The 12195-nt window shown below is 41.9% G+C and overlaps 1 non-coding gene across 1 annotated transcript; it reads right to left on the reverse strand.

Moving 5' to 3' along the window:
• Positions 1-596: 596 nt before the first annotated feature.
• LOC136327439 (small nucleolar RNA SNORA57) lies at positions 597-741 on the reverse strand. The gene has a single exon (XR_010729655.1). It is a non-coding gene; the product is annotated as a small nucleolar RNA SNORA57 (small nucleolar RNA).
• Positions 742-12195: the final 11454 nt, after the last annotated feature.

Raw genomic sequence — 12195 nt, forward strand, 5'->3', positions numbered from 1 at the left:
GACTTCTATTTCCACATCCTCTGATTTAGTAGCTCTGCAGGTGGGGTCCTGATAATCGCATTTATAATAGGTCCCCACGAGGCCCTGGCTCAGTGGTAGAGCGTCGGCCTGGCGTGCGGAAGTCCTGGGTTCAATTCCTGGCCAGGGCACACAGGAGAGGCGCCCATCTGCTTCTCCACCCCTCCCCCTCTCCTTCCTTTCTGTCTCTCTTTTCCCCTCCCGCAGCCAAGGCTCCATTGGAGCATAGATGGCCTGGGCACTGGGGATGGCTCCATGGCCTCTGCCTCAGGTGCTGGAGTGGCTCTGGTCACAACGAGCGACGCCCTGGATGGGCAGAACATCACCCCCTGGTGGGCATGCCGGGTGGATCCCGGTTGGGCGCATGCGGGAGTCTGTCTGCCTCCCCGTTTCCAGCTTCAGAAAAATACACACACACACATACACACACACACACACACAAAAAAAAAATAGGTACCCATGAAATTCTAAAAAGGTTGTGGGATGATCATACTTTGGGAGATGCTGTTATTAGCGAAAACCTAATCACAAAAGAAAGGTAAGATGAATTCTTGTTTCTTTTTATTTTTTTATTTCCCCCGTGTCCCGGTGCCTCAGGATAGACCTGGCAGATGGAAACCAGAGGCACTGAAGACAGGACACCGAGGGGCCGGAGCCCACTGCTCTGCCTCCGTACATTACAGGGGCTGGGGCCGCATGCCCAACCTCGCCAAGAAGAGGAGGCTTCCTTTCTTTTAATTTTATTTTTCCTTCCATTCTTTCTGCCTTCGTGGGCACCTTCTCACTCGCCTATCTCCACTTCTACAGTAGGAAGGAGGGAAGTTAACCTGCTTGACAAATTTCAAAATGTGAAAAGACCTAAGAGGGTTAAGTTGCATTCTGGATTATTTAACTCTTAGACCATTCCCTTAGGCCAGGGTTTGGGAACCTATAGCTCGCGAGCCAGATGTGGCTCTTTTGATGGCTGCACCTGGCTTGCAGACAAATCTTTAATAATAATAAAAAATAACGTTAAAAATATAAAACATTCTCATGTATTGCAATCCATTCATTTCCTACCACTCATGTTCATGGTTGAGGGTGGCTGGAGCCAATCACAGCTGTCCTTTGGGACAACACCAAATTTTTATTGGATAATGCGTAAGGTACACGGGTTGTTGTATGGCTCTCATGGAATTACATTTTAAAATATGTGGCGTTCATGGCTCTCTCAGCCAAAAAAGGTTCCCGACCTCTGCCTTAGGCCTTGGGCTCCCATTACGTGCCCCTGGATGCCTAACCTACATTTAAAGAGACTTGCAATACCACAGAGCAAAATCCTGGTGATGGAGCAAGGGGACAAATTTGATGCCAGATGTTGCTGCCAAGAGATGTTTGATAGTGGAGGATGGAAACAAGCCTGGAATTTTGGGGTAGGAGGGGAGAGCTGACCAGGAAACTTTCAGAGCAGCTAGAAGAAATTATTTTTCTACTTAGACACCTCAGCCTCTACCACTCAAATACCACATTCATTTCCTGGCAATTTCAGAGTAATTTTGAGGTGACATTTTACAGTGGTCTTTTTTTTAGAGTAGAGCTGGATTTTCTGTTAGAGTAAAACTAATTGTCTGACTCCTGGACTTAGCTATACTCTGTGTGGTACCAAATATAAATAGAAATAACCAGAGTTATGAAAATAGCTGAAATATTTACTTCCAAAAGTGAACTATGAGAACTATGAGAACTTGCAGGGTCTGAACACACTCTGTAATTAGTATATCAACTTTGATACAAGGAACCAAGCAAATGGTTTCAAAATGTGACATGGACCAGAATGGGGCACTGAAACAGATTAGAAACGAGTCAGATGTCAGAAAAAGACCCAAGATGGAATAGCAGAATAGGAGTGACAGTAGTCATAGTGATATGTTACATAAAGTTGCCGTAAAAAACAACCAGGAAATATAAATATAAATTTGTTTTCTATCCTATCAGCAATACTAAAGTTAGTTATTTGTAAATGGTATATTCCTCCATTTGGATTAGCTTCCATCTCAGCCAGGACTAATTACAATCATTACTTTTTATTATTATTATTATTTTATATTTTTCTGAAGTGAGAAGCAGGGAGGCAGAGAGCCAGACTCCCACATGTGTCCAACTGGGATTCACTTGGCATGCCCACTAATGGGCGATGCATTGCTCCATTGCAACTGGAGCCATTCTAGCACTTGAAACAGAGGCAATGAAACCGTCCTCAGTGCCTGGGCTAATTTTGCTCCAATGGAGCCTTAGCTATGGGAGGGGAAGAGAGAGAGCGAAAGAAGAAGGGAAGGGTAGAAAAGCAAATGGGCACTTCTCCTGTGTGTCCTGGCCAGGAATCAAACCTGGAACTTCCACACATTGGGCCAATGCTCTACCACAAAGCTAACTGACCAGGGCTTTTATTATTATTATTATTATTAAGTGAGGGGGTGGGGAGGCAGAGACAGATTCCCGCATATACCCTGATCAGGATCCACCTAGCAAGCCCCCTACCAGGTGATGCTCTGCTCATCTGGGCCACTGCTCTATTGCTTGGCAACCGAGCTATTTTAGCCCCTGAGGTGAGGCGTTGGAGCCATCCTCAGAGCCCAGGGCCAACTTTACTTGAACCATTCCCATGGCTGAGGAAGGGGAAGAGAGAGAGAGAGAAAGAAGTCCCGGGAATCAAACCCGGGACTTCCACACATTGGGCCAATGCTCTATCACTGTACCAACAAGCCAGGGCACAATAATTACTTTTATAGAGTCTCAGGGAAGGAATCCTTTTCAGGTATTGTTCAAAAGAGGAATATATTTGACAGAGAAGGTAAAACCACCTCTGGCAGAGCCAATTCCTGAATGAGTGATTACACGACCAGATTTACGCTTTAGGAAAAACCTGATCATGTTACTCCCCTGCTTGAAACCTCTTAGTGCCTTTTTATTACCTTAAAGCTTGATTCCTTAAGATAACATGCAAGGATTTTCATAATCTTGTTACTCACCATTTATATTTTTTACTAGGAACACAACATTTCTTTTAGTTCCACAAAAATGTTGTGCTCTGTCTTGCTGTCTCTTTTATTAAGAAAATATATCACAATTTGTAACGTGTCGGTCATCTGTGGGTTTACTTGTGTAATGTCTCTCACTTGTCTGTGGGTTCATTGAAGCAAGGACTGTATCAATTTCTTTTACCACTGTCTACTCATGGCTTAGCATAAGGTCTGGCACAGAGAGGGCGTTCAGTGCATACTTTTGTGAAGGACCAACTGCTTACTGAACATCTGTTGAATAAAAATATGCATGTAGCTTGACTGGTGGTGGTTTCAGTGGAGAGACTATCAAATCAGAACACTGAGGTCCCAGCTTCAGAAACCTAAGGTCACCAGCTCGAGTGCAGTTCATTGGCTTGAGCGTGGGCTCATCTGACTTGAGTGCAGGGTCACCACCTTGAGCTCAGGATTATCAACATGATCCCAAGGTCACTGGCTTGAGCCCATCAATGAATCTACATTAACATACCATAATTACCCCAAATCCATAGTTTATATTACTGCTCACTCTTGCTGTTATATATTATATGGGTTTGGACAAATGTATAATGAATGGCCTGTATCTATCATTGTGGCATGGTGCAGAGTATGAAACTTCACTGTATTGCAGTATATATGAAGTAGAGTAAATTTCTTAAACTCGAGTAATACTTTGTGAATTACTTTGAAAATTCTTTTATGAATACTTTGAACCACTCCCACCTCTCAATCTTTCACTGTTCTTCATAAATAGAGATCATTTCACTTTGAAGACACTTTGAATTCCCTTTAGGAAACTTTCTGAGAAGAAAAGTTTTCCTCCTAATAAATCTCAGTTGGATTTTCCCAAGCTTGTTTCTAACCTATTGCTCACCCATGGGACTGAGTCCCATGGTGTCTTATGTCACCTATGTGCACTTCCAGGGCCGCAGTGCCACTTGGGTTCTAAACTATAATGAAGCCCAGTGAAGCCAGCTCCCACCAGGACAGTGAGAACTAGTCTGTGACTTGTACTCGTATAGTGGGAATAGTGTCATAATGAAGACCTGAGGTGTTGCAGAAAAACAAAAGCATTCTATCTTGGTTAGGTATATTTTGTCAACAAAACATCCTGTTGCACTATTTGGAGAGTTAAAAAGTAGCTGCTTTTCCCAAAGGGCCATGGGAGGATCTTCTCAGCGGGGTAGTGGAGCATCTGGAATGAGAGAAGGACTGGGTTGGTACGCATGTATTTTACTGCTCCCTGAGCAAAGAAGTACCTTCCCAGTGTGACTCTTTCCTCATCTTCCACTTCCTATCTCAAGTGGGCCTGAGGATTAATCAGTACATTTCTCTATTTATCCTCTTGACCTATCTTAAGGGCAGAAAGTTTCCTTAACATTGTGTTCATAGTAGTATAGTGCCCAGAACAAATGGAGTAGTACCATTCGACTCCACATGGGTCAGAGCTGGGTCTGCCTTGTCTAATTTCAGATGGGACATGCTACTTTAGCAATTATTCTGAGCATTCCTGGTTCATAGGACGTTACTTCTGTTTTCTGTTGCCTACCAGCTAGCTTGCTTCAAGGAGAAGAACTTAAGTTGCTCATCATCATAATTCTTTTTAATTTCTGCCTAGCAGTTGTTAGTTTTTTCAGCCACAGGCAAAAGTTAGCACTGGATAGAATTTACATCTGGAGAAAGCATTCCAGTTTAAGAGAGACATTGATCAATAGGGGTTGTGTCATATTTTATGCAAGTATTTCCCAACTACATTATTCTCAAAAAAATTATTTTACCTTCTGTTGTGTTTTTAAATTGCACAACAGATAAATATATTCTAGTAAACACCATTAAAGCAAAATGTTTTGGCAGAATTCTCCTTTGAACACATTCACACCCTATCCCAGTCCCACCCCTGAGTTAATTTCTCTAATCATATACATATACATATGTATGTGTGTATATGTATATGTATATGTATATGTATATGTATATGTATATGTATATGCTATAGACCAGGGGTCCCCAAACATTTTACACAGGGGGCCAGTTCACTGTCCCTCAGACCGTTGGAGGGCCAGACTATAAAAAAAAAACTATAAACAAATCCCTATGCACACTGCACATATCTTATTTTAAAGTAAAAAACAAAACGAGAACAAATACAATATTTAAAATAAAGAATGAGTAAATTTAAATCAACAAACTGACCAATATTTTAATGGGAACTATGGGCTTGCTTTTGGCTAATGAGATGGTCAATGTGCTCCTTTCACTGACCACCAATGAAAGAGGTGCCCTTTCCGGAAGTGAGGTGGGGGCCGGATAAATGGCCTCAGGGGGCCGCATGTGGCCCGAGGGCCAGGCCGTAGTTTGGGGACCCCTGCTATAGACTGTTTGTGGCTGCTCAAATTCATGTGTTAAAACCTGACTCCCTATGTGATGATGGCAGGAGGTGGGGTTTTTGGTAGGTGATTAGGTCATGAGGGTGGAGGTTTTATGAACAGGATGAGTGGCCTCATCCTACTGTGCTGAAAAGGGACTGAAAAGATCAGAGTTCTTCCCTTCTGACTTGTACAACACAGTGAGAATACGGCTATCTATGAACCAGGAAGAAATCTCTTGCTAGATACCCAAACTGAGGATGCCCTGATTTTGTTCTTCTAGCCTCCAAACTGAGAAATAGATTTCTGATTTTTATGAGCCACCCAGTCTATGATATTTTGTTATAGCAGCCTGAATGGGCTAAGATACCGTATAACTTGTTTTAGATATGTAGATTAGATATTGACAAATAGCTTGTTAAATATCTTGTGTAAATCATTTCCATCCTTACATACCGTAAATTTTATATCATTGTTTATTTCTGAAAGAGAGGTGAGAAAGTCTGTGACTATGATTGTATATTTAACAATTTCCTTCTTTAGTTCTATTAGATTTTGATTTTATATTTAGGAGCTGCTCAATTAAGTCTATAAAAATTGATGACTATGTGTCTTCTTTTTTATTTTGTCTTCTTGATGTATCAAAATACATTTGCACGTTATGAATATGTTAAATCCTCTTGGTTTCCTCTAATTTTGTCTTATATCCAATTTAATATTAATATTGCTAGTTGTTTTTCTTTAAGGATTTTCTTGATATGCCTTTTCTCATCCTCTTATTTTAACATTGTCTCGTTATTTTAAGCCTATCTCTTTTAAATAGCTTAATGTTTAATTTTACCTTCTCAATCTGTGAGTCTATCCTCTAATATGAATTTTACTCATTTATATTTATTGTTTCTGTTTTATCTAGGCTTGTTTCTGTCCTTTATTTATTTATTTGCTCATTTTTGCTACCTTTTTAAAAAAATTTGTCTCCCCATCTCCATTCTATTCTTTATTGAATGATTTTTTCATTTTTTATTGCTAATATAGTAGTAGAAATAATACCATATACACATTTAAGCTTACATTTCTAACAATGTCTATCAGTTCATAGCTATATCTGTAATCAATTGGTTATTACTATAATGATTTTTTTTTCTATTTTTCTGAAGCTGGAAACGGGGAGAGACAGTCAGACAGACTCCTGCATGCGCCCGACTGGGATCCACCCAGCACGCCCACCAGGGGCGATGCTCTGCCCACCAGGGGGCGATGCTCTGCCCCTCTGGGGCGTCACTCTGCCATGACCAGAGCCACTCTAGCGCCTGGGGCAGAGGCCAAGGAGCCATCCCCAGCGCCCGGGCCATTTTTGCTCCAATGGAGCCTTGGCTGCGGGAGGGGAAGAGAGAGACAGAGAGGAAGGAGGGGGTGGGGGTGGAGAAGCAAATGGGTGCTTCTCCTATGTGCCCTGGTCAGGAATCGAACCCTGGTCCCCCGCACGCCAGGCCAACGCTCTACCACTGAGCCAACCGGCCAGAGCCTATAATGATTTTTTATATAACAAACTATCCCCAAACTATACTCATACTCAGTGGTAATCTTTCACCATTTACACATCTGTGGAATGGTTGAGGCTCAGCTGGTGTAGGCTGGGTTGACCACACAGTTCTGCTACTCAGTGTACCTCTGTGGGTTGACCAAAGTAGCTCTGCTTTAAGCTATCGGGGTTGGGCGATGCTGTTCCATGTGTCATTCATCCTCTTCAGGGAACGGCAGGCTAGCTGGGACGTGTTGTTTCAACAGAGATACTGGTGCCACAAGTGAGTAAGCTTAACTGTGAAAGTCCATTTCAAGTCTGGCTAGTTTGTAGCTGTAATGTCCTAACACAGTGTCAAGGGGTGAGAAAATATGGTCCAAGACATTAAAAGGCTGCTGCAAAATTGTATAACAAAGAGTGTGAATGACTAATCATATTACTGAGAAGAGACAGAGAACGGTTGGAATAATGATCCGGTCTACCAGGACATTCTCATACAGTCCCTCTTTTCCTCCTCCTTCTTATTTCTCCCTTTGATATTTGAGTATTTTTGTTTCAGATTGCTATCTTTAGTTTAAAAACGTATGCTTATCGAAACAAGGACATACAGGGCACTGAGCGGATCTCAGTTTCTGCGGTGGATGCTATGGTGTCAAGCATTTAATGAAAATAAAAGAAAATCAACTATTATAAGAATAATGAAACTGACTGTCTATCACTAAAACTCAGTTGACACTTGGAAAAGATAATCAAAAGTTAGGAAAGAGTAATAACAAATTACAAGTTAAAAATGAAAGCCAGAGGTCCTACTTGGCATTGTATACAAAGTTTCTCATCTATTCTTGGAAGGAAGAGAAAGCAAAGGTCCAGAGTCACCACTTAATTGTAAGAGAAGCTGAGCTCTAGCCAAGTTTGGGAAAAAATGGGACCCGGACACCTTGCTGGAGGACAGTGATATTGGTGCTCCCTAAAAGTCTTGACTTCTCAGATTTCCCTGAGCCCCCTGAGCTTGCCAAGCTGGCCTACGTCAGTTAGAAGGGGTAGAATTCTGTCCTTGCTTGAAGAGGATGCCAGGGCCTCTCTCCTTTGACCCATCAGGATGTCCTTTCTTTCCCTTCCTGACCCAAAGCTAATAATTAGCATTAAATTATAACACTGCCCAGAAGATAAGAAGGACCTGAAAGGCAGGAAAGGAACCTAACCTCAGAGGAGCCATAGGAGGTAGCTGCTGTGTCCTAGCAAAAGCTAGGAATGAACATTGGGTTGGACCCCGAGAGTGCCTGACCAAGGTGAGAGGGGCAAGATTTCACGTTGAAGAAAGGAGAGTTTATCAATTTGAGAGTGCTCTTTCAGGAACAAGATATATAAAAATAATACATAGGCCCTGGCCGGTTGGCTCAGTGGTAGAGCGTTGGCCTGGCGTGCGGGGGACCCGGGTTCGATTTCCGGCCAGGGCACACAGGAGAAGCGCCCATTTGCTTCTCCACCCCCCCCTCCTTCCTCTCTGTCTCTCTCTTCCCCTCCCTCGGCCAAGGCTCCATTGGAGCAAAGATGGCCCGGGCGCTGGGGATGGCTCCTTGGCCTCTGCCCCAGGCGCTAGAGTGGCTCTGGTCGCGGCAGAGTGATGCCCCGGAGGGGCAGAGCATCGCCCCCTGGTGGGCAGAGCATCGCCCCTGGTGGGCGTGCTGGGTGGATCCCGGTCGGGCGCATGCAGGAGTCTGTCTGACTGTCTCTCCCCGTTTCCAGCTTCAGAAAAAAAAAAAATTAAAAAAATAATACATAAATAATTAATGTATAAATATTTTTTTGCCATTTTACGTAACACAACTTTTCCCCAATTGAATTAATATAGACCTCCATTTTTAGTTGCGACATGGTATTCTATTGTGTGTACATGTTATAATTCTTAACATGGTTTTGTGTGTCTCTGAGTGCATACTGCTCTCCTTTGGTGAGTAATTTCATTTTGTCCATTGGTCAAGGAGTAAGCTTACTCCTCCAGTTTTATTATTCAGTCTTGCCATGTTGTTTTTGACTCAGTTTGGATGACATTCACTCCTTTTTATCAGCGTTGTCCTTTTTGTTTAGAATTGCCACACATCTGTTTACTTTCATGGAACAACAACAAAAAAAGTTAATTCTCAGTGATGATGCTTTTACTGAAGACAGCCCTGAAGCAGTAGCTTTTAATAAGCTTATTTACTCAAAACATACAGACTCTTTTAGTGAGAATTTTGTGGTCTGAAAATTGCTAACGGTCTTTCAAGATTGTGCTGTGTGGTTTTATGATACTGAATATATACACTCAAGTAAGAATTAATTTCATATGACAGGTAGGTCTGCTGACCTGTCTCCTCCCATCCCCCATTTTATAAAATGAAATGTTGAGTGTAATAGTAAAGTGTGATTGACCTTATCAAAATATATTTCCTAAGCAGTATATGGAGGGAATCTTTACTTTGAACCCTTTGAAAATACCAAAATGGAAAAAAAAGGTATGCTGCTCACAATAATTAGGGGATATTTTCAAAATGAATATGAAGCAATAAAATATCCCCTAATTTTTGTGAACAGTATATATACAATCTGTTAACTAGTCAATTTAAGGAGAATTATATGCAATGAGCATTTAATATACAGTGGAGTTCTGTTATTAATTTACAACTGGTTTGTAACCATAAGGGTGTTCCTTATTCTGTCAGGTCAAGATTTCTCAAGTACCATATTTTTCACTCCATAAGACATACTCCTCCTCCCCCCCCCCCCAAAGTGGAGGGGAAAATGCCCGTGCGTCTTATGGAGCGTATGTTCATTTTTTTAGCTGCTGCAGGGTGCTGCGCTGCTAAACATGTAGAATGAGCGCTAGCAGGAGCGTAATTATACCTGCCACGGCCTTGTGCAGAACCTGGGCATCTGCTGAGTGATCTCCTGGTTCCGGTTTCCACAGCTGCATGCAGCGCAGGAGGGAACGCGAGCGATGTTGAGTGGGCGCATTCATCTGGCATCATTGAGGGCAGACGTGAGAGGCCTGCCGCAGTGGTGGAGGGCTGCGTTGCTGCTCTGTGTGAAGTGCTAACATCACTAGCTGCCCTATTTGCGCTTGACCAGTTTAGAGCACATATTAGCAAGACCACACACACACAAAATAAACTTTAAAAAAGCGAAGACTCATCTAGCTGTAATTCCTGGGGGTCTTACCAGCCAAACCGTTTAAAGTCTTTATGCGAGAAGAGTGGAGCAAATGGATGGCTGCTGGTAATCATGATCTGACACCAGCTGACGAATGAAGAGACCCGCTATCACTCAAGTTTGTGATTGGGTGAAAACATCACGGCAGTCAGTGAAGAATGAAACTGTGGTACGGTCATTCAAAAAATGTGGCAGTAGCAACACCTTAGATGGCACTGAAGATGGGATCATATGTGAAAGTAGCGAAGAAAGTGATACCAGGGATTGCGAGCAGCTGAGCTTCTTAAGTTCTGACACTAGTGATGCTGAGTTCCTGGGGTTCCCGGACAACTAGAAGAGTATTAGAACATTAAAGTCTCTTCTCATTTGTTAGTAACAGTGCTAATGGTTGTTAACAGTGCTGTTGAGTTTACATTGTTGAAATATTATTATGGTATATTTTATTAACTATTTTAACACACCATTTGGTTCAGAATATTTTTTTCTTATTTTCCTCCTTAAAACCCTAGGTGTGTCTTATGGTCAGGTGCATCTTATGGAGCGAAAAATACAGTAGTTTAAGTTCTGTTGATGTTGTTCCATAGGGTAGTCATGATGGCTTAATTTGCATAACATTTGAGAATCTTGAGCTAGAGTGCTAGCTGAGGTACTCTTCACTCCCAAAGTGAGGGGAATGTTGAGGGCAATAGGCTTCAAACAAGTGGGGGATAAGAACTGTACAGAAATTCTTGGTGAAACAATGAGAAAATGAAGATAAAGTAGAAATGTGTGATGGCTGTTCCTGCTTGTGACAGCCGTTGGGTCCAGCAAAGGCGAACTCTTCTGAGTAGAACACTCTGGGGTTGTTGCCAAAAACCTTTGGCTCAGCTGAGTGCCTTTTTTTTGCTGGATTTCATAGCATTACATTAAAAAAAATTTTTTCCCCCCCTATGGTCAAAAACTGTTGTAAACCTTCAGAGAGCACAAACTTCTGAAAAGAGCTCTGTTCATTTTAACAGAGAAAACTAATTTCTAACTTCAGAGGCATTGGTGGTAAAAAGCACCAGTAACTGCGAAGAAGTAGTAGGTGGGCAGGAAGAACATTGGTAATATGAGTTCTCTGATGAGAAAATGAACCAAGCTGGGTATTGGCTCAGAACAAAATGCCGTGTTATCATTTCCCAAGTGTTTTGATGCTCCCTCCTGGCTGGTTTGCTCTGTGGGCAGTAAGAGTCTATTTGTCCTTCTATCCCTCCTCCTCTTTCTTTAAACCCTGACCCCCCCTCCCCCACTTTCTTACATCTCTTTCTTTCAAGTGGCTGGCATATTTGTATTTTGCATTCTCTTTCCATATGCTTTGAACCATTTCCCTCCACCTGAAGCTGGTCTTTCTTAATGTCCTATTATTAGTTAAAAATGATATGTGTATATTGGTAAAGTAAATAGGTTCACCACCCCCAAAAACAAATTCCTTGATAGTGTAAAAGGATAAATTCATTAATATACAGTGGTACCTTGAGATACGAATTTAATTTGTTCTATAACCGAGCTCGTAAGTCAGTCAACTAGTATTTATATACCAAACTGCCGATACTGGACCCGTGCGCCAACGCACCAACTAGCGGCAGCTTCCTGAATCACGATTCATATCTTGGAATTTCGCTCGGATCTCGAACAAAAATACGAACTGAGTCACAGCTCGTATCTTAAAAAATTTGTATGTTGGTCTGTTCATATATCCAGGTACCACTGTTTTCTAACTTTCTCCAACCTGATTTATTTTGGATCTTAAACGCATGCTAATTTTTATACTTGCACTAGGGGGCACTGTTGAGTTGTAAACATCTCAATAGTGTTTGCCTGGTTTATATTAATGCTGAACTTGCAATTCCTTTCATTTAGGTCAGTATTTTACCTTCTGTGCTAACAGTAGGATATGAAAAAGACATGTGGATTTGCTTCCAGTGCAGAAAAATAATGTTACTTAAAACAGTGTTTGTTGAAAGCTGGGGAAAAAATGCATATTTGTAAAGGAGTACTGATATTTTCTTTTAACTTTTTGGGTTATAAATTCACATTAGTG

This window comes from Saccopteryx bilineata, chromosome 2, assembly GCF_036850765.1.
Source record: "Saccopteryx bilineata isolate mSacBil1 chromosome 2, mSacBil1_pri_phased_curated, whole genome shotgun sequence".
Classification (NCBI taxonomy): Eukaryota; Metazoa; Chordata; class Mammalia; order Chiroptera; family Emballonuridae; genus Saccopteryx; species Saccopteryx bilineata.